The sequence below is a fragment of the Mchenga conophoros genome, linkage group LG3 (assembly GCF_057382185.1).
Source record: "Mchenga conophoros isolate Kocher_MC1m ecotype Shallow Benthic linkage group LG3, M_conophoros_male_GT1.1, whole genome shotgun sequence".
Lineage (NCBI taxonomy): Eukaryota > Metazoa > Chordata > Actinopteri > Cichliformes > Cichlidae > Mchenga > Mchenga conophoros.
The window spans coordinates 83,587,971-83,607,252 of NC_140528.1; the positions used below are offsets into that span (position 1 = coordinate 83,587,971).

The 19,282-nt window shown below is 39.8% G+C and overlaps 1 pseudogene; it reads left to right on the plus strand.

The window, feature by feature from the left end:
* The first annotated feature begins 166 nt into the window (after positions 1-166).
* Positions 167-17,574, plus strand: LOC146581164 (protein mono-ADP-ribosyltransferase PARP14-like; annotated as a pseudogene).
* The last annotated feature ends 1,708 nt before the right edge of the window (positions 17,575-19,282 follow it).

A 19,282-nucleotide genomic window follows, 5' to 3' on the forward strand; every position in this document is an offset into this window, starting at 1 on the left:
AGAGAGATCATTGGGGTGTGTCTACTTGTAAATGAAAGGATGGAGGAACTTTACTGAAAGTAGACGATGAAAAAGGGTTTCAGTGCGCATTTTCACACAGAGCAGTGACACAAAAGGGAGTTAACTGTATCCAAATGTCTCCTTTTAGTTTAGAATATTAGGGAAAATGGATAAATACACATATCCCCTGTTTTTTGAAGTCAAAGGTCTCTCTGGCAATGATATTCAGGATATCTGGAGATACTTTCAGAGAGGAGAAGACTCTGGAGGTGGTGAGTGTGGAATTCCTGCAGAGGTTGAAGGCAACACCTATAAAATCTGTTTCAAGGACAAAGAAGGTATTTTTTTTATTTATGTAAACAAGAATATGTGTAAACAGTTTAAACTCATGCTAATACCTCTGTGACCATGTCCATATTCACAGGCCTGCATATAATAATGTTGAATGATGTTCACCATCTTAACTGAATATTAGAAGAGCTAAAAAAGCTAAAGAACAATATGCTGCCCTAAGTTACTTGCGATTCTTTGTTTCTTTCATTCTTGCAGTTACATTTTTAAATGTGAGATTTTGTCCGTGACATGTGGTGACTGAATTTAGCTGTTTTGACAGTTCAGGAGCGGGTTTTGCTGAGAAAGTTTCATGCCATCTCTATTTCTGGTGGAAAACAGTATTTAACAGTGAGCCAAGCAAGTTTACCTCCACAGACCCTCAATCAGTCAGCGACCAGTCAGTCACAGGTAAGTTTTCTTTTTCCTTTTTCCTAAGGAAACCTTGCACTATGTACTGTCAGGTAATCTGACCTGACCAGTTTGGGTGGATTCCTGAAAGGTGCAGGCATTCAAAAAAGGCACCCAAAGCAAAATCCAAACATGCGCCATGTCTGATTAATAGAAATGCAGTTTTATCCAACACTAAGATAATGAATCAGCTGGGAAACATGTACTCTGATTACATCTCTGAGTTTATTTAAGATCAGTTTAGTTACATTTTATTAGGTTCCCTTGAGTCTTTGTCCTCTGTGCTCCTCTCGGTGTGTCTCTGTTTATGTGTTCATGTGTTCTCCCCAGCCCATCTTGTCCTCTGTATGTGCTCCTTAGTTATGTCCACATCTCGTCTCCCATTCTCACTGCCCTGTTCCCTTGTTAAGTCAGAGTGTCCTAGTCTGCCTTTTCCCATTTTATTTTGACATGGTCTTTGTGCAGTGTGTTTAGTTTTGCTTCCTGGTGTCATGTTCGTTTGTATCAGTTTTGTTCCCCGTGTGTTTCCACTTCCCCTGGAAACCTCCTGTCTATATATATTGTGTTTTCCCTCAACCTTTATTGTCGTGTCTGTTTTTTCCACCATGGCTCTTCTGTGTTCCTTCCCAAGTTTACGAGGTTTAACCAGGCTTTTCTAGTAATGGGTAATTGTCTTGTTTTCTTAATTTCCCCAGTTCAGGCGATTGATCCTCTGTTTAGTTTATAATTTATGTTTTTCTCGTTCAGGATATCTGCCTAAATAAATGGCACGGTTTCAGTTAAATTCCAGTTCCCGTCTGTGCTCTGCGTTTCGGTCCTCACATAAACAATCCATGCAATTTGCCTTCACATATCGTGTCAGTTTCCTGCTCTTAGCTGACAGGAGTGGCACTCGGTGCAGTCTCCTGCTGGTTTACCCCATCTGCTTCAAGTGACGTGTTGTGTATTCGGAGATGCTCTTTTGCATACTTTAGTTGTGACAAATTATTTGAGTTATTTTTGCCTTCCTATCAGAGACTATTGCGCAGGAAATTTTCTGTAGATCAGCAATATTTGTACTAATTGTACTTAGTACAGTTAGTATCCACATATGTTGACTTGTTGATTTGTAAAAATGGAAATAAATAACAAAAATAAAATAAAACTGTCAAAAAACAACAAAAAACCTGTCATCTGCTACTGACCAAACTGCTTTTAATCATTGGCCTAAACTTTCACAATTAGTGATACTGCAAACTCTATTTTACCAGAACCAAAGCATTTTAGAAAGTGGAAGCCTTCTATAAACTAAGATAACTTACATTCACCTATAACTTGGATAGACATTTGAAAAAGAACAACCAATTTGGTCAATAACAGTCTGTCCATGTAAGCTTATCTCTTATGTTTAATGTTTATGTATTTTTTAAATGTAGAATTCTTATTGGTTTTCAAGCATAACCTGATAAATGTGCTTTTTTTTGGTTCTTTCTCAGGCACCAACAAAAGTGATCACAAAACATCTCGAGAGGACATTTAACGTAGATATTTTCCTCCTGTATTATCTAAGAGATAAACCCAAGGCATTAAAAATTCTCCAGAAGCAGCTCTCTTATATCGGCTGCACGGTGGAATTAAAATTTGATGATGAAAATGTTGTAGTTAGAGGTGACAGTCAGAGTCAGCCAGGATGCCCTGCAGAGAAACAGGAGCTACAGCTGGATCAGATTTTCAGCCGTTTCAATGAGAACTATCTCTGCTATCATGTATTTGAGCCAAAAAAGATCAAGATGCTGCTGCAAGACTCCTCCCTCAAGATAGATGACATCAAAGTGTACAATGAGAATGGCTATGCTGTGGTTGTGGGAGAGGTCCATGCTGTGAAGGAGAAGATTGCAGATCTGGAAAACATTCAATACACCAAAAAAGAGCTGCCAATTGTGGAGAAGCAGTACAGGCGTATAGAAGAAGAGTTCAATCGAGAAATGTTCGCTAACTATCCAGATGTTAAAGTCGTCAGAGGTAGTGCCACAATCACTTTGGAGGGCCCTGACACAGATGTGCAGTCAGGAGCTGCAAAACTAGATGAACTGATTAAGAACATAAAGGAAAAAAGAGTCAAGTTCCCCACAGCTCTGCTAACCTTCATCAAAACCAGTGGAGCCATCTCCAAATACCAAGCTCGTTTCCAGCAGAGCCTCAGAAACCCTGTTTTCTTTGAGGTGGGTTCAGATGTGGTTCTGTCCAGTTTGTCCTCTGATGCTCTGAATGAGGCTGAGGCAGCAGTGATGAGAGAGCTCAAAGTGCCACTGTAAAACTGCAGGGGGCTGCAGCAGTACCTCCAGATTTAGACAGAGTGAAGGAAATCCTGATGAAAGCGAAGAAAGAAGCAAAAATTAGTGAGCTCAGAGTGGATGTGAGCTTCATGCCAGGAGTTACTGGAACTGCAATAACTAAAGTACGACTGGTGGGCTACAGTGAGGATGTTAACAAGCTCAATGAGGTCCTTCATGGTTTCCAAAAGAATGAAGTTGATATTCAAGAAGTGGTAAACTTGTCACATCCTGAACTGGTTGACTGCTTCTATAAATTGTTAGACCTGATTGGCATGAAGCAATCTAATGTGACCTTGGAAGCCTCACATGTTCCACATCCCTGTGTGCTGGTGAAGGGTCCTCGTTCTCTGGTTCAGAAAGTTCAGACAGACTTAGCCACGAGTCTAGCGCAGCTGTCAACTGATACGGTGGTGTTAAATGGACCGGGGGTGCAATTGTACTTCCAGGAAGAAGGCAGACAAAACAAAGAGCTGTTAGAGAGATCCTGTCAGGTCATCATCAGGGAACAACAAGAAGTCTATTCTCAAAGTACCACAAGTGTGTCTGATCTTTACCCAGAGCCACTATACATTAACGTCATCAGCTCCAACCCAGACAGACTGGAAAGCAACACTGCCAGAAGTACACCAAACACAACAGCTGTTAACAAAACAAACCTGGAGATCAAGCTTAGCACTTTGGAAGATGAACAGGTTAAACAAATATATTCTAAACAATTTCACAATTTCTATTCAAGCAGCATGTGTCCCACATGTTAGTATTATTTCACATAATTTCTACAGGTGAATGTGGTGGTGGCCCCCATGGTATCCAAAAAGCTTACTTCCACTAAAGTTGGTAAATGTCTACTGAAAAAAGCAGGAAATCCATTGCAGAAGGTCTTTCATCTGATAGCTCGGAAGTGGACCCTTTCTGCTGGTAATGTTATGGTGGTTGATGCACCTCCGGCTCTGAGCTGCTCTAAGATCTTCTTCATTGAGTGTCTGCCATGGGATGGAGTTGATGGCCTCAGCATGCAGGTAAAGTAAAAACACAGTAAATTCATAAACATGTAAGAAAAACACAGTCATAAACCAGTAAATGGAAATGGTAAATCTCCTTACCCCTGAGACCAACGCATAGACAAGTTTTTCCTGTTTTCTCCTTTGCAGACACTTGCTATTGGGCTAAAAAGGTGTTTGGAACTCTGTGTAGAGGAAGGCTGGTGTTCAATTGCCTTTCCAATCATTGGACCCGGGGTAGTTCTGAAATATCCCCAGAAAGAAGCCATTCAAGTGCTGACTGACAGCATTGACCAGTTTGGATTATCTGGGTCATGTGAATCCCTTCACAACATCTATATTGTCATTAAACCAGACTATCAAGACTCTGAGGAGGTGACAGAGTTTGATCTTTTTCGATAGCTGTATACAGCAACCCTTTTTTAAAATTTTTATTTTCCACTATCAGTTACTGCAGTAGCAGGTCATAGTATTACTATATTACATTGTATTAAATACATATTACTCCCTGCTGAGAGTGATAGTAATATGGGTAGGAATGAAGGTGTTAGACAGTACCACCCGAGCTACTGGAGTAAAAATGAATGCAATTACAGTACATAAGCATGTTTCTGCTAAGGCTGTATCTCTGTTAAAAGGGAGCATCTCCCTTCTGCCATCTCCGAGCTCTTTCTCACGTATGATCATCTGTTTATTGTGTTTTTCTTGTAAATATTGCAACATAAAGCACAGATGATAATGATCACAACACAGAGGATATGTCATTTAACATTAGTTAACCAGAGAATCTCAGGACTTGTTACCAAAGTAAGGGCAAGTTTGCGTTTGTTCTTAGTTTTAAGTACTGTGCATTGTTTGTAGAAACATTTCTGGAAAGGTGGTGCTTAAACCAAACATGTATCTACAGTGCTACCATGAGGTCTACAGACAGCTGAGCTTGAAGATCAAGCAGAGCGGTCAAGGTAAAACCAGAGCTGGTTGAACTGTTTTGATTCAGACAAAAATCTACCTTTGAAATGTTGTGTTTTTAACAAATATTTAACTGTTTCCACGGTTCAACAAGTGACATGGAGGTTGATATCAGAAATGTGAATCTTGTTGTCGTGTTCGTCTTTTCAGCCACCTTCAAGTCCCTCAAGAGTGACCTAACTGGCATAACTGTGAAAGTCCGAGGTGGGGTTGAACTAGAAGTGGTTTTTGGTGACATTGTTAATGAGACTACAGATGTTGTGGTGAACTCAACTGACTTCACAAATTTTCAAGGTGAGAGCTTTTGAATCTAATCAACTGTTGGGTTTCAATCATGTTTCCTGGGAAAATGCACTTTAGCCTTATGCTGGTAAACCATCTAATATCCATGTCCTTGGTGGCCTAGCTAGGGTGAAAAATAGAGATACGTTTTTGGGTTCTGTTGGCTCTCCCCTTTTGATAGAATTTCAAAATGTATTTAAAATAAGAAAGCCTTTTACAGATAATACCAACTTTAATGCCAAAACAAGTGAGGCTTAATTTTCAGATTTATCACTTTCCAGTTTGTAAATGCATTTAGCACATGGCTAAAATAAAACCAACTCTAAACCTAATACATTTCCATTGACCTGTAGGATGTTTAGGGCAAATTAGGTTTTATACATACTTTGAAAAAAAATTCCCCTCTAGCTTGGTGGTCTTTATCCTTCATGCTTGGCTCCTTTACCAGAGGCCTGAGAGCTTGAGGGTCCTATGTAGCAACTTTGCTGCTCCTAGGACTGCGCTCTTCTGGACAGAGATCTCGGATGTTGTTCCTTGGATCTGCTGGAGCCACTCGCCTAGCTTGGGGGCCACTGCACCAAGTGCTCTGTTTACCACTGGGACCACTGTTAAGTGTACCCTCCACATCTTCTTTATTTCTTGGAACTTCTTCAGCTTTTCGTGTTCCTTCTTCCTGATGTTGTGTTGCTACGTGGTGGAAGATGGCCATCTTCCACTGCTTGTCCACCACCACTATGTCCAGTTGGTTTGCCATTTCCAGTTTGTCCATCTGTATCTGGAAGTCCCACAGGATCTTAGCACAGTCTTCCTCAACCCCTATGGGGAGTCTTCCATTTTGACCTCATTTTGTCTCAGGGGCATTTTTGCACAGCCTGCACCTGGGGTTTTGCCTGATGTGGTAGACCCCAGCCTCTATCGATCTTATACTAATTCCTGTACTTATTCCTTAGCCTGGATTCCTTATTACTTATGTACTTGTTCCTGTGCTGCCATGATTAGTGCCTCTGTGCTATCTTTTAGTCAAGCTTTATCTAGCCATTGGTAGGAATTCTGGATGTCAGCTATTTCCTCTATCTGCTGGTGCTACATACCGTGCAGGGGCTTGTCCTTCCATGATGCCTCCTTTTCTTGCTCCTCATTCTTGGGTTTCTACTGCTTGAGGTATTCACTGAGCACACAGTCAGTTGGGGCCATCTTCCTGATGTACTCATGGAAGTTTCTTGTCTCATCCTGGACCATGGTTCGGACAACAACTAGTCCCTTGCCTTCTCCCTCCTGCCTTCCTTCCTTCCAGAGGCTTCTATGTCCTCCATAGGCCAGCTTATTATCCCAGCAGGGAAGGGTGTAGGTTTTGATAATCGGGATCTTGTTCTTGCCATTTAGCTGATTCCTCAGGACTTGCTTTTCTCTGCGGGTACTTGGCAGTTGCAGCGTTCCTATCGGCCTCTTTGTGGTTCCCATTTGCCTGTGGGATTCCCAAGTACTTGTAGCTGTCCTCTATGTCTGCAATGTTTACTTCTGGTAGTGCGATCCCCTCCGTTCTGACTTCCTTTCTTCTCTTCATTACCATCCGACTACTTTTCTCCAGTCCGAATGACATTCTGATGTCATTGCTGTATATCCTGGTGGTGTGGATCAGTGAATCGATGTCCCATTCAGTGAACCTTGATATCATCCATGTAGAGAAGGTGGCAGAAGATTGCTCCATTCCACAGTTGGTACCAGACAAAAGTTTGGACACACCTACTCATTTAATGGTTTATCTTTATCTTTATGACTATTTATACTGTAGATTCTCACCGAAGGCATCAAAACTATGAATGAATACATGGGATTATGCAGTAAAAACATGGTGAAATAACTCAAAACATGTTTTATAATTTAGATTCTTCAAAATAGCCACCCCTTGCTTTGATTACTGCTTTGCACACTCTTGGCATTCTGTCGATGGGCTTCATGAGGTAGTCCCCTAAGATGGTTTTTAATCAGTCTTAAAGGAGTTCCCAGAGATGCTGAGAGCTTGATGACTCTTTCCCCCCCTCACTCTGCAGTCCATCTGATCCCAAACCAACTTGATTGGGTTTATGTCAGGTGACTGTGGAGGCCAGGCCATCTGCAGCAGCACTCCATCATTTTCCTTCTTGGTCAGATATCACTTACACAGCCTGGAGGTGTGTAACCGATGGCATGGCATGTCGCTGCAGGGTGCTGTGGTAGCCATGCTGGTTCAGTGTGCCTTCAGTTTTTAAATAAATCCCTAACAGTGTCACCATCAAAGCACCCCCACAGCGTTACACCTCCTTCTCCACGCTTCATGGTAGGAACCATGCATGTAGAGACCATCATTTCACCTTTTTCTGAGTCACACAAAGACACAGCAGGTGGAACCAAAGATCTCAAATTTGGACTCATCAGACAAAAGCACAGATTTCCTTTGGTCTAATGTCCATTCCTTGTGTTTCTTGCTTTGCAGCGCTGTCAACAAAGCAAAGAGTAGCTACTTTGAGGAATCTAAAATATAAGATGTGATTTTTACGAGTTATTTCATCAATGTTTTCTTTGCTACATAATTCCACATATCTTGCTTCATATATTTGATATCTTCAGTATGTATCTAATGTAGAAAGTAGTAAAAAAAATGTAAAAGTTATTATTATTGATCTACAGGTGGTGTATGCCAAGAAATCTTAACTATGGCTGGACCTCAGGTTGAGGCTGAACTCAGAAATGGTGAGAAGAATGGCTGAAGATACACATTTAAAATTGCAATATATTTCTGGCACACAGTTTGCAGTATCTTAATCATGTTTTTGTTGTGTCCGTGTAGCAAAAGTAAAGAAGGGAGATATTTTAACAACCTCACCTGGAGGGTTCCCATGTAAAGCTATTTTACATGTGTGTGGAGAAAAAAATGTGAGTCTCATTGAGAAACAGCTGCTTTCTATCATTCAAACTTGTGAGTCTTCTGGATACAGGTCTGTGGCCATTCCTGCCATCTGTGCTGGTGAGTAGTGGGCAAGACATTAAAGATGCATAAGTGAACAGAAAACATATAAATATTTTATTTGAATGGCTGTCCAGGATCTGGTGGTTTGGACCCCAACCACGTTGCATATGCCATCCTCCAAGGGGTTAAGACTGGTGCAACTTTCCGTCCTCTCCAATGTCTCACCAACATTCGCCTTGTCCTCAACAAGTTCAGTGTTTTCCTGGCATTTAAAAAGCGAGCAATGCAGATGTTTCCATCTGCTGTTATCAACACAGGTAACAGCTGTTCCTCTTCCTCATGAGGCACCTTTTTCATTTTTGAGCTATTTGTGACTGATTATAAATCATCTGTTTTACAGTTGTTGCACAAAGCCACCCCAGTTATGAACATAGACCCAAGCATCCTTTCTACCAGCTCCAGAGTTCAACATTACACCTTCATGATTGTCGGACTATGCAGAAAAAATGTTGACAATGCCATTGCAAATCTCAAAAGTCTGTATCAGGCTGAGTGCACTACGCAAATCTTCAGGCAGGATGAACTTGCAGGCCTCACTCAAGATGATGTGAACCACTTAAAGCAGTTGACTGAGGTCCTGGGTGTGTATGTATTGGAAGACCATTTTAATCCAGGCTGCTGGACTGTGAGTGGGCTGAAAGATGGAGTCCATCAGGTGATGCAAGTGATTAGAAAATCTGCTACGTAAATATTTAGTCAAGCAAAATACTGAAAATCCACTTTTTTTCTTACATATCTGTGAGACAGAAGAGGTGTGTAATAAAATACAGATAGATATTAGGTTTTGGTAAAAGAAACAAAACAAAACAAAAACACACCCATACGTTTGTTTATAGTGATCTGAGTTTCTTGAATACCTCAAGTAGCTTAGCACCAACAGAAATGTGTGAAATGCACTCTGTTCTGCTGAGCACAGAAAAAAATAACCAGCCACAACATTTATTTGTAAGTTTGTGATTACAGCAAATGTAAATGCCAAGGTTTTTGAATTTGTGAGCATGTCTGCAAATCAAAGCAAGAATAAACATCCTTCCTGGGATATTAACACTCCTGCATGAATTTACTTTCTGTTTTTTTTTTTGACAAATTCACAGCTGCTATGTTATTGTTAACAGTATTGATGCAATTTCTAGTCTCAGTATGACATCTAGTGGATGGTCTGCTAACACAGCAACATTACTGCAGTATTGTCGCACAACTTATTTATTGCTTCAGTTTAGCCTTCTTTTTTCTTTTTGTGTTGTTTGAAATCTCAATGCATGAATTGAAATGTTCAGATCCTAACTTATGTCTGCTTTACAACCGATAGAGTTACAGCTGTTAAATGTGTAAAAACAACATCATCAAAAAAACATAAATACCCATGAGGGCTTGTGTGGAAAAGTGGCCTCACATTGCTGTTACAGAAGACGACTTTGCAACTTTTTAAAGTTGTAAAGTTGTTTTTAAAGTCTGTCATTGCCATATTTAACAGGTACTTCGTGTAGTAATAGCAATAATAATCATTTAAATAGATAAATAGATAGCAGAATAGATAATCAGCAGACTTCAGATCTCTTTTAAAAACATTATATATGACTGTGACTTCATATATAATGAAGTCACATATATGACTTCATATATGACTTCACAGTCATATATGAAGACTGTGACTTCAAAGAGAGGAGCATATTTTTTCTCCTCTGATTTAATGATGGTTTGGAGAATCACATGTTTTAAGTGTTTCTTAAAGTGTATGTATTTCAGAGAGCTAAAGAAGCCTCTTGTACAAGAGGTACTTCTTCATGAACCAAAAAGAAGTCCAGCTGCCTTCTTTACAAACACTCAAACCTGCCTTGAGAATTTTTCACAGGCATACTGATACAAGTACAACATTTATTCATGACTATTTGGTAAGTAAGACCACGCCCCTTCAAAATCAGAGTTTCTATTGTCATGTCAGTGTTTGAAATGAAGTATTTTAATATCTGTCTGGTAATTTCCTCAACAGTAGATTTCTCCACAAGCACATTTTACTCAGCAACATAGACCGTGGGGACGAGGAAAGTAGGACCCAAAACGCAGGACTCTGCGATGCCACAGTGCACTTTATTTTACAGTGAAATAGACACGCTAGCCGACTACCAAGAACACACGTCTCACACAGACTATACCAGTCAGGAGTAATAATCCCACGTCGACTGTCGCCGCGAGTCCCGGTTAAATACCTCTGTCTACATCGGTACTCCCGATGACGACAGTCGCCAGGTCACGCCTTTCCCACGGTGCGCACTTCCGTAAACAGCCCCGAGGACCAGGGGGAGAGAGAGAGAAGCAGACACACGCACACACACTCTACATACAAACGTGGACAGAACAGTAGACGACACAGACCCCAAATAATAATAATAATAATAATAATAATAATAATAATAATAATAATAATAATAATAATAACCACTGCTCACGGACCCCGAGTCCTCCAGAGCCGGGTCCGTGACAGACAGACAAGTTAAAAACAGTACCCGCTCCAGCATTGCTCGTAATAAAGATACTTCTACTCTAGCAAGTTCCCTAAATGTTACCATCCCAGCAGGACAAACAAGGAAATTCACCATATGAAACACAGTGACCTATTTTCATATCTAGGTGTGTCTGTGATTTATGACATTCCAATGGAGGTTACAGGGACTTACAGGAAAGCGAAACAGAAAAAAAAACCCTGGGAGATTAATGCTTTCTCAGGAATGTGGTCTATGGAGACGTAAGATATAGAGGACTTGTATAAAACATATTGTAGATATTGTAGGTATTGTAGGTAAAATGCCATTATTGTACTTTATAATCAGATCAAAGGGAGAGAAAACATCAAAATAAGAAGTTGGCCTTCTGAGGGATTTGAATATGGAATTAGTGGAAAAGAAGGTAAGGAATCCCAGTGTGCTTAAATTGTGTTATGTTTAAAAACTCTGTCTTAACTAGCCAACAAACAATCTGGGTCATGTTTATGGGGGACAGTGTCAGACATGAAACTAATGCTGAGAGGTCAGTAAAAAGAGTAGAAACTTTCTTTCACAAAGTAAATGTAAGAGATTAGGCATCATGTGAAGGATAAATATATTCTATTTTTATGTAATTTCTCTAATTACCTCAATGAATAACAATAAACATAGCTCATTTATGATCTACTTACAATCATTCTTTGTCACTTCCATATCTACACCATGCAATAACAAAAACAAAGTAGTAGTTCCCAAGGTTTTACTATGGCTACACTTGCGTTTCTTTCTGGTAGTTCCCCCACCGGATAAAAACTACATTTGGGAAACGGGTCTATCCTGCTGGGTTGGATAGACACCATCCCAGCAGGTTATTTCATAAACTAACCTGTTGCCGTGGTGACATCCTGTCACAACGCCATGCTCACTTCCATGTCCTTTTTACAATGACACAAGAGCAATTTCTTTCAAAAATGTTTGTAAAGGCAGACTTCATGGCTAGGCGCTTGATTTTATACACCTGTGGCAATGAGACTGAAAACACCAGAATTTAAAGATTAAGAAGGGTGGCCCAATAAAGGTGAATGTAAAGTGAAGGTAAAGGGATCGTCCACATCCAAAGACAGAAAAACAAACAGAAGATAAAGTTCATGGTATTTCATGATTTGTGGTTATAACCAGTCACTGCCAGTACCACAGTCAGCAAAATGCTTTGCAGTTTCAGTCTAGCTTTAACTTGGACTTGTTTCCGCTCTACAAAAGGGGAGGGTTGTTTGGTTTTGCACTTCCTTTATAAAGTGCAAAACCAAACACACTTCCGTGTAAAGAGCCTGATCAAAGTAACTGTCAGACTAATTTTCTTCAAAATATTAAATCCTCACGTCAACCATCAGCCACCGGTAACCAACAATGTAACACCGACCTTTAAATTTTGTAATGTATGCTGATATATTTAAAAATAATTTACACACATAATAACAGCACATTCAGCACACGGACGGTTGTCCGGTGCGGCATCGAGGTGGGGGGCGGATTCACGGGCATCGGCAAAAAAAAAAAAAAAAAAAAAAAAATTGCTCGTACTCACGCTGCCCCGATATCAGCCAGCGCATATTGGGAATGTCATAGGCACCGATCGGTTTTCTATCGCCCATTTGCTGGGAGTAAGGGCGCCCTCTGTTTGCGAGGTGCGCCTGCTGCTTGCGGCACAGGGAGGAGAGGGCGGGGATGCGGGAGCAGCATCTAATAACCAACTCGCAAAATAAAATAAAAACAAAACAACAAACACGAAAACACCAGACATTATGATACAGACTTATAATTTGCACCGATGTTTTTTCGAAATTCTATACGCGAGTGCGAGAGCCCTCGGTGCGCCTGCTCGCTGCTGAAGTCAAAGTAAACTTTATTGTCATCTCCGCTACATACAGTCCAGTAGAGAGACAAGACGACAAGGCTCCAGTTACAGCAGTGCAAGTAAACAAACAACAAATATAAGAAGAGTAAGAAAATAAATACACACTTTAGGACCAGGGGTAAAGAGATCAATAACAATTTAAAATGTATATTTTACAGTTTAATGATTTAAAGTCTCACACACAACCTGTCGAAAGGGGAGGGGGCCCTGCTGCTTCCAAATAGAGCACATTTCATTCAAAATGATGTAAATCCAAGCCCATTATGTATTCATGATTTGAATCCTGGGTTGTGTGAAATCTCAGAAATAAAGCCTAGACAAAGTGAATCTGTGAACTAAGGTGTAGCTCTGTTGGGTTGTGTTGTGGTGATCCTCAGGTTGGGGGATTTGTGTTCATACTGGAGTTCAAAATTAAAACCAATGGATGTTCATTTTGACTAGATAGCACTTGACAGATTTACAGAAATGTAAATTTATTCTTTGTACATTACATTTCTGAAATCCAGTACTTTTTTTCCACCAGATTTTTACTAAAGATTTCTTGAAGGAGAAGCAGTTCAAACTGGAAGAAGAGTTTCACTGAGTCATGTGCACTCATTGGCCAGAGGCTTCAATCATGGGAGGGAAAAGGAACACAATGTTCTTGGAAAGCAGTGACGAGGAGGAGCAGCTAGGAGCTACTAAACTTGAGGAACTAATAAGGCAAATATCAGAAAAGAGAGTCAAGCTCCCAGCAGATTTGAGGACTTTTATCAAATCCAGCCGTGCCATCTCCAAGTACCAGACTCTCTTTCAAAACTTTAGACATCCTGTTTTCATAGAAGTGGGATCAGATCTGGTTCTGTCCAGTTTGTCCTCTGCTGACCTGGATGAGGCTCTGGCAGCTGTGGTGAACGATCTGAGTGTGGAGATTGTGAAGCTGCAGGGAAATGCAGCGGTATCTCCAGATCTTGACAGGATGAAAGAAGTCCTGATGAAAGCCAAGAACAAAGAGAACGTTCATGAGCTCAAAGTGGATATCAGCTTTGTCCCAGGATCTAATGGATCTGCCACAACCAAAGTAAGACTGGTGGGCTACAGTGAAAATGTGAGCAAGCTCACTGATGTTCTTCACGACTTCCAGTTGAATCAAGTTACAACTCAAGAAAAAATCTCTCTGCTTCATCCTGAAATGGTTGACTGTTTTCATAAAATCTTAGACCTGACTGGCATGAAACAGACCAAGGTTCCTTTAAGAGCCTCACATGTTCCAAATCCACATGTGTCTCTATCTGGACCCCGATGCCAGGTTCAGGAGGCCAAACAGGCCCTAACGTCAGCTCTAACCAGTCTGACAATAGAAACTTTGGGTCTGGATGGAGCAGGGGCTCAGCGGTACTTCAAGACTCAGGGTAAAGTGAGTAAAGAGCTGGTAGAGGACTCCTGTTGTGTCATCATCCAAGAAAAGCAAACTGTAGTCACCCCAAATGTGAGCACAAAAGCATATGCCAGCAAGTCACTTACTATCACACCCCAAACTTTGATTACTGGAAGGTCCATGAGGACTCTGGATACCACAACAATCCCATATGTTGATGTTAGCAGTTTGGTTCAACAGGTTAGATTATTTCTATTTTATTCTATTAACAGTTCGATAACAACACATGTCATAAAAAGATGGTGTTTACTGCATGCATTTGTATTTGCAGGTTTACGGTGCCTCCTACAAAAACAACTTGAGCATGAAACGGGAAAATCAAGGTATACCAACAGCTATTGAGTTAAGTAAACTAAGGTAGATGTAAAGCACAAAACAAATGGAAGCATAAAGGTTATTTAGATAAGTAAAAGTATAAATACTGTAATCTGCAGGAGCTCAACAGTCAAAATAAAGATGCAAAGTGCTATCAGCAAAACATACTGACTAAAAGAGCCAGTTGACCTAACAGCAGAACAAAGAGGCAGTCCAAGTTTGCTTGAGTATAGCTTTTTATTTAGAAATTATACATGAGACTAACAAAAAGGGACAAATACAAAGTTCAAAAACGGGCTAGGAGTTAAAAATGAGGGAGGTATACAAACAGGCCAGCATAAAACTCTTAAAATGCATAGATGCAATTGAAAAGGGGAACTATTCAAGGACAAGTTCATGAAGACTATTCAGTTATATTTTTGCAGTAGATGTTTTTTTTTTTAAATATTTAAACACCAAATAATACAGATGTTTCCTTCTGTTGTAACACAAGTAGTTTGATGAATGTTAACATCAAGTTCTGTTTATCAGAATCCTGTTGATGTGTTTTTATAACCTATCAGTGCTTGACTTGTTTTAACACAGACACGAGTGTCCTCTGTACTACTCATCAGCGGTCCATCTTCCTGTTCCTGGGCCTTGGTAAAAAGAGTGTCCATGATGCAATGAAGAAGGTAAAAGATTTGTACCAGGCTCACTGCTCCACAAAAAAAATGACAAAGGAGGAGTTGGCAGACTTCACCCAGGATGAAATAAAGGATCTACAGAAGCTAGTAGAGGCCCAGGGTTTGCATGTACAGCAGGACCAGAGTGGAGATGGAGGCTTGGTAGTCAGCGGGTTAAAAGATGGGGTCACCGAGCTGATACAGATGCTTCACGCTGCTGCTCGTCTACGGAGAGAAGTCAGAGTTAGGGAGGAGGATAATTTGTACCATTGTGTGGCGTGGTGCATCCTGGGATATGATGGTAGCTGGGAAAGGCTCCCCAAAACAGATAATTATAACCTAGAGCATGATATCAAGAAAGAGATAGTGGACACACACGGAAACATGTGGAGCGTGGATCTGCAGAAGATGGAAGCCAGAAGTCGGTTAGCTAGAAAAACCAAGCTAAAACGACTGGAGAATCACTCAGGTGAGAAGAGTGGTCTGGAAAAGCTGTCGAGTCCTAATTAGCACATCTTAAATGTCAAAAGACTTACAAACATTAGAGTGGTGATAAAATACTTTAATGGGATTTATGATCTGAGCTAGAGCTCCTTGACATATTTTTAATCATGATTTCCTTTTGTCTATGCATTTCTTTATTTTTAAAGTTCATGTTAATTTCCCCGATCACTATTTTAAAAAGTGTTCATGTGAGCAAAGCAAGCCCTTTGTTACTCCATATGGTCAGTTTATGTAGTGCACAAAATATACGCCTTCGTTTTTTACCTTTTCTGGAAGCCCTCTGTGAGATTATGTCTGATTGCGCTGCACTCAGGATTTATGACAGTTTCAGTATGGATTTTGTCTTGATTTGTTTGTCTTTGGAAACAATAATTTTAGAAACATTTTTTTTTTTATCTTCTTTGGTTAACTGGTCTAACTTTTTCCAGACTTTACTCTTCCTTTGTACTGGGACAATATGGCTAGTGGTGAAAATCTAAAAGTGGTTGCATTGGAGCCTTCCTCTTCAGAGTACCTCAAAGTAAAGGCGGCCTTCACGCAAACAGTTCAGAAGAATATATTGAAAGTGGGTGGTTTTTACCAGAAATCTAAGTTAACTGTGTTGAACAGGAAACTTGAACAGCTGAACATTTTGTTCTTTTGTGTTAGATTGAACGCTTGCAGAATGTCCATTTGCGGCAAAGCTACGAAGTGCAAAAGAAGAAGCTTTCTGAAAAGAACAGACAGGAAGGGGGAGCACGTGAAAGGCTTCTATATCACGGGACGAGTCAGGACAGCTGTGAGTCCATCATAAGAAATGGATTCAACAGGAGTTTTTCTGGGAAACATGGTAATTATCCTTTGATCCAATCAACTTTAATCAGTATGATCACCTGATTCTGTTTATAGAACACCAGTGCATAGAAAATATCCTATAATAATGTTATAACATTTGATGTCACTGTTGCTTTATTTTGTTGATATTCTTTTTTTATTTTCTAATACAGAACATTACAGTGCTCTGCAAATGTTTTGACCTACCCTTCATGTTTTTTATATTTTGCTTCCAAGCAGCCATTTTTTCTTGTAATATTTAGGGTTGTTTTCCAGACATTTGCTTTTTCACAAATTTACAGTCCTTGTACCTGACCATTTTCAGAGGATTGTGTTGTGTTTTTTAAACCACCTAACAAGATCTTTGAATTTTTCAAACGTAAAAAAGACATCTAACCTGAGAAGTGATATAAATGTCTGATAATTCCAAAACTTTAAATGTCTCTCTTTTATTTTCTGTTTTCAGCAACCTTATTTGGTCAGGGGACCTACTTTGCTGTCAATGGCAGCTATTCAGCCAACCCCGGCTATTCAATGCCAGCTGCTGATGGTTCTCAGAGAGTATTTGTGGCCCGAGTCCTCACTGGTGTTTACACTCAGGGCAACAGCAGCATGAAGGTGCCTCCGCCTCGCAGCAATCAGCCCGATGACCGTTATGATTGTTTGGTGGACCAAATAGCAAATCCAAGCATGTTTATTATTTTCAATGATAACCAGGCATATCCAGATTACCTCATTACCTTCTGTTAGTGCTTCATCATGGGGAATATTTCCTATACAGCTAATACATTTTCAACACAGCATTACCATCAGTAACTTGAATAGTCAGGCCCCATCTTATGTTAAAGACCTCATAGTACCGTATCACCTCTATAGAGCACTTTGCTCTCAGACTGCAGGCTTACTTTTGGTTCTTGGGATATTTAAAATAGTGTGGGTTAAGATTAGGCTTAAAACCTCAATTTTTGGTAAAGCATATGTTTAGTGCAGATAACCCTCAATCCTCCTTTAGTTACGCTTTAGTTTTTCCTTCCCACTCTCGGTCAGCATTGTCAGCACTTGCTCATAGCACTTGTCTGATGTTTGTGTGTTTTTCTTTATATCTGCATTATTATTGTCTTTATTTTACGATGTGAAGTGTCGACCTTTGTGATTTGGTGTTATATATGAATAAAACTGAATTGAATTGAACTGAACTGAATTGAATTAAATTAAACAGTGAGTGCAGACAGCAGCTTGCTTTGCAACATGGCTGCTGTTTTGTGTTGAACAACATTTTGACTCTTCTGATAAAAGGAATCTTCTTATTGTTATTCTTATTATCTTCTTATACAACTCACTATTAACTGAACAGCCAATGAAATAGTCACTCTGTGGAAAAACTGGAGAAGTAATTAGTCGCTCAACCACACAACATTAAATAGCAAATAAATCCATCTTCAAAAGTCTCTGTGCTTAAATTCCTGAACTTAAATTTAAAGAAAACTGGCTGCTCAAGACAGGCCAAGTGTAACTTTGTGTTACTACTTCTGCCACAGCGCAGTCTGGATTTTCCCAGCCCTTGTAGGCGGGGCTGCTGAAGCACCTTTGAATGGGAAGGACATATTTAAAGAGGCACAGATCACTGTTGATGTCGAGACAGTTCAAATTATAATTTATGTCAGGTCTCTGGTCTTTCTGTTAATTTACATCTAAAATATGAGCATTTCAATAATGTTATTCAAACCATATGTTGAAAAACTGTGTCATTATTTGTTAATGCATAATAAACTAAGCTAACTTCAATTGGACTCTAAAGTTTGGATTCTGAGCTTTAGATATTTGTAGATTACCACTTGAAGCTACATGTGAGAATGTGGAAGAACACTGTGGAAGACCAAGACAAATCTGTAACTGATGACTTACCAAAATGAGCACAAAAGTAACTGTAGTGTTTCACACTAAAGTGAAAGATGTTTAATTTCCTCAGCAGTGAATAATAAAAGATTTGGAGTTTGTTTAGTAGCTGTAGCTTTATGAAAATTTAAGTGTTTTTAAAATGTATTAAATCAACAATGCTTTTTTTGCCCTGTGAATTTTTACATATACTGTTTGCTCTTAAAATAAACTCTTTGAGAATGAAAAATCTAACATATTTATATAATTTGTTCAGCAATTTGATCTTAACAAACTGATGCCACTTCTCTAACTGTAGAGGCTAAGCCTACGGTTGAAGCGACTGAGGTGGTCGTTAACGGGGGTGACGCGATGTCACTGGTACGTATGAATTAAGTAAACAGTCCAATAACTCCAGTACTTCTTATCTTGTCCTTTTTGGTCTTTATTCCCATATCATCTTAACATAACAGCGCAGCGGTCTCAAACTGTTTGCCTTCTTACAATTAATGACACACCTGACGCCGATTACGTGCGTCTACCTTAAATACCTTTACATGAACAAAACAGAAAAAGGTGACCTCTAGCGGCCACATAAGGTATTAACCCAAAAATGGCTCCTACACCCTTGTTTAAAGAATCAATGTAATGTATGCTATTGTTCACTGCATGACATCTGCCCATAAAGGACCCCATCACATGAATCAGTCACTGCCACAAATCTCCTGAGCTTATTTACCTCCTTCTTAGTAAAAGCCATATCTGTAGAATTCTCTTTGATGTTTTAAAGCTTGAGTTAATGACAGAGCTCACATAATTACTGGTAAAATGTCTTTCTCAAAACCATGTTAAGATATAAATATGATTTAGAGTTATACTCTGACAGCTGAAACACCTTGTAAAGTACCTGCAGAGTAGGTAGGTGAGCTGAAAAGCCCCTGAAAATTAAATGCGGACTTTTTGCATTGCTGGGTGTATGAGTT